Below are 4,236 nucleotides of genomic sequence, written 5' to 3'. Positions count from 1 at the left end.
GAGGCCCATCCTAAAAAATGTCCCTAAGCCAGAAAGGGAGGGGCCGGAAGAATTACTGGAATCTGCTTTTCCAGAAAGCCAGCTTGGGAGGAGTTTTATTGAGGTAGAATTTTGCATGGGCACTAGGCACCTTTGGGGGCAAGGACATGGGGAAGGGGTCTGGCAACGCTCAGCTTTCAGATAAGTGTCTTCCTCTCCCACTTGATCTCTAGATCCCTCTAGGTTCTTTGGATAACCTGGAAGGTAACTGGGGGATTGAGAATCTTGCCAGGTCTCTTTCCATGGCTGGTCTTGAGCAAATCCCTGAGCTAGATCAGTGCCTTGATGGCCCAAATCTGTCAGCTAAGTGAGAAAGATGAAGAGACCTGAGAAATTTCACGTAGCATTGACATTGTAGGATCTGCTTACTTTGTAACTTCTGCTTCCTGAGACACTGTTGGAGCTGTGGGGAAAACAACTATGACTTGTGAACTCTCCTGACACCTTGGCACCCATCCAGCTCCCATCGACTTCCAGTGAGACTGACAACAAACACATAAACATAAATAAATAAGTTATTTCAAGTGATTGCATGTACAGTCCGGAGGTAAAAATAGGCTATGTGGAAGCAAGATTGGGGAGGCTGGGTAGGGGGAAACTAGGTCAGGGGGTCAAGGAGGGCCTGAGGACATGAGGTGAGAGGTTGAGTCCCAGGTGACAAGAACAAAAGAATGAAAGACTTGGAAGCAGCTTGGGGAAAAGGTGTGTGTGTGTGTGTGTGTGTGTGTGTGTGTGTGTATGTGTTGGGGGAACACAACAATGAGGGACACAGGGAAAGTGCAGGGCTCTGAAGGGTGTGTGTTTGAGGGACCCAGAAGGCTAGAACAGTGAGAATCAGGTGAGGAGCACAGCACAGAAGCTGGGTCATGCTAGCCCTACAGTCCATCCTGGAGTCCTTGGAATTGATTTGGACCCCATTTGATTTTTTTTTCTTCCCCTCTGTATTCTAGAGGTGTATGGCCTTAGGCATGGTTCCCTACCTTGTAGGACTTGGGGTGAGGCAATGATGGGGGGCGCCCCAGCAGTGAGTACTCAGCTTCTTGTGTCGGTGACCCACTGTGAGTCCAACCCTTAGAGAGCTCGCATCCTTACCAGTGGTGCCTCCTGCTCCCCAAGTCTGCCCTGGCCCAGGAGAACCAGTCCTTCAGCACGTGGAGCACCTACTCAGAGTTAAGTGTCCACACTTAAGTTATAGGTGGGGAGTGTCATCTCTACATCCTGATGCCTAATCCCATCTGTCCCCAGCCCCAGTCAAGTTCACAGCCTTGTCACCCTCCATCTCCTTTGTTTTCCTCTGGGAGTTAATCTCCACCCCAGATCGGATACATGATGAAACCTTTAGCAGTGATTCCTTCATTTTGGGCGAGAGAGAGCAATTGGCTGCAGGAAGACCTATTGAGAGTGGTTTTGGTTTGGGGAGGCAGGTTTTGGAGGAGAGAGGTAGATGGATTTTTTTTTTTGTGTGTGTGTGTGTGTGGTTACACCCAAACTCTTCTATGCCCTGAACTCCTTTCCTTGTTTCCTCAAGTCCTTCCACACCTTTCCAGTTTACCAGTGTCCCTTTGTCTCTTGCCCATCCCTTCTACTAGATTGGAATGTGAAGGCTGGGCCCCAACCCTCACTGCCCCTAAGAACCATCCCAGAGGGATCTGGAGGTGTGGTTAACCGTGCCTCCAACCTCAGGCTTCTGAGTTTAGATTCTCACTTACTACAGAAATTTAGCAACCCTCTGGGGCCACAGTCCCAAGGGAAGGAAGGGGTAGTGGCTTGAAAGCAGGACTCCTGGAGAGTTTGCAAGAAATTTGCATTTTAAGATGCAAATTCACACCATCCGGTTTCTAACATTCCCCAAGAGTCATAGGGTGGCTGAACAGAGTGCTGGAAGGCGGGCCTGACCGGCCTGACAGCTCTTGTCCCTCTGCCAGGGACAGTACTGTGACGAAGCCTACTATGTGACCAAGCCCTATCAGTCACCAGTCATGAACAAACTACCTTTACCTGGCCCCCCCATCTTGACTTCACCCCCTTAACCCTTTCCCTCCCGTATCTCACTCCCCATTCCACACCTTACCACCGTCTGATCTAACTCTCCTCTGAATCTTCAATCCAGTTCTGACCCAATTCTTGATTCGGTTCCTACCCCCACCAACATTCTCATCATTAATCTATTTAAAATTTTAAATATAATTTTATTACTGATTTAATAATGAGTCACAAGGTTATGGCATGGGGTAGATTCACACTGCACCCACCACCAAAGTTCTGTGCTCCCCACTCCCCACCCCAGTCTCCACAGTTCTCACAATCTTGGAGACAATTCAGCTACTTATCCCTTCCCTTCCTCATCCCTTCCTTCCTTCCTTCCTTCCTTCCTTCCTTCCTTCCTTCCTTCCTTCCTTTCTTTCTTTCTCTGTCTCTTCTCTCTCTCTCTTTTTTTTAAAAGTTCATGTTCCAATTCTCTATATACTCTACATATAAGCAAAACCACGCAGTGGTTATGTTTCACCTGCCTCCTTACTTCACTAAGCATGATCTCCATTTCCATCCATTTGGTCCTATGGGACTAATATTATCCTTTTAATTGCAAAGTAGTAGTCTACTGAGTATGCATCCTATTAACTTCTTTTTTGGTTTCAGTTTTATCTTTTATTTTACAACTATTACCAAACATTCCTGTTTTATTAAAATTTAGATTTTTCTATGGCAACTTTTCAGTTTTATACTTTAGTATATAGAAATATATATGATTTTTTTTCTAATTAATAAGAGGAGAGGGGACCAGAGAGTCACTCTGGCACATGTTGACAATCCGACACCTGCCAGGATACTATGCACCTATATTTGTCTCCTATTTCATTGGGGGATTAATGGCTTACAATATAGTCTTCAATGCACAGATACAACCAGATATCAATATTCCTTCATCTCCCTTTTCTCCCTTCCAAGAGTCCTTTGCTTTGATGCCTTACACCACACCCAGCCAAAGTTTCATCTTATGTTCTCCCTGACTGTTCTTTGTTTTTAGTTCCATCCATAAGTGAGATCATTCTGTATTGGTCTATCTTATTATTATTATTATCTTTATTTATTGATTGGATAGAGGCAGTCAGAAATCGAGAGGAAAGGGAGGGACAGAGAGGGTGAGAGAGAGAGAGACACCTGCAGCACTGCTTTACCACTTGTGAAGCTTTCCCCCTGCAGGTGGGGGCTGGGGGCTCTAACCCAGGTGCTTGCACATTGTAACCTGTGCGCTCAACCAGGTGCACCACCCCCCAGCCCCTGTATTGGCCTGTCTTTATCTCCTTAGGCTCACTCAGCATGATGCCCTGGAGTTCTGACCACCATATAGCACAGGTGATGACCTCATTTTTTTTTTATTTGCCCCCAGGATTATTGCTGGGGCTCGGTGCCTTCACATACGAATCCACTGCTCCTGGAGGCCAATTTTTTCCCTTTCATTGCCCTTGTTGTTTATCGTTGCTGTTACTATTATTGTTGTTATTGCTGTCGTTGTTGTTGGATAGGACAGTGAGAAATTGAGAGAGGAGAGGAAGACAGAGGGGGAAAGACGGACACCTGCAGACCTGCTTCACCACTTGTGAAGCAACCCCACTGCAGGTGGGGAGTCGGGGACAGGAAGCAGGATCCTTATGCCGGCTGGTCCTTGCGCTTTGCGCACTTGCACTTAACCCGCTGCGCTACCGCCTGGCCCAGTGACCTCATTTTTTAATAGTTACATAGTATTCCATTAGGGGTATGTAACACAAAATTTTTTATCCATTCATCTGTTGTTGGGCATCTTGTGTTGCTTCCAAATTTGGCTATTAAAAACTGTTGCTGTGACAATTGGTGTGCATAGGTTTTTTTTTTTCTTCTTCTAATTTTCTTTTATACCTCCTGTAACTTCTTTATCCAGTCACTCATTGATCACTCAACTATTAGGAATCATATTTTGAATTTCCCAAGCACCAGGAAGTGGAGTGAAAAACCAGAGCAACTTATCGTCTAACTAGTGGGGAAGACAGACATCAATCAACTATGTGGGCTACAGTGATGTGAGAGCTATTCATAGTTACATTTGGCCTTCCTTGGAGCAATGAGTAAGCTGACATCAGAAGGAAGAGGAAACATTAGCCAGGTTCAGGAAGAAGAGCAGAAACAGCCTCTGCAAAGACCCTGTGGTTAAAAGGCACTGAC

Source organism: Erinaceus europaeus, chromosome 12 (genome assembly GCF_950295315.1).
Source record: "Erinaceus europaeus chromosome 12, mEriEur2.1, whole genome shotgun sequence".
In the NCBI taxonomy this organism is placed as follows: domain Eukaryota; kingdom Metazoa; phylum Chordata; class Mammalia; order Eulipotyphla; family Erinaceidae; genus Erinaceus; species Erinaceus europaeus.
This window is presented reverse-complemented; position numbering follows the sequence as displayed.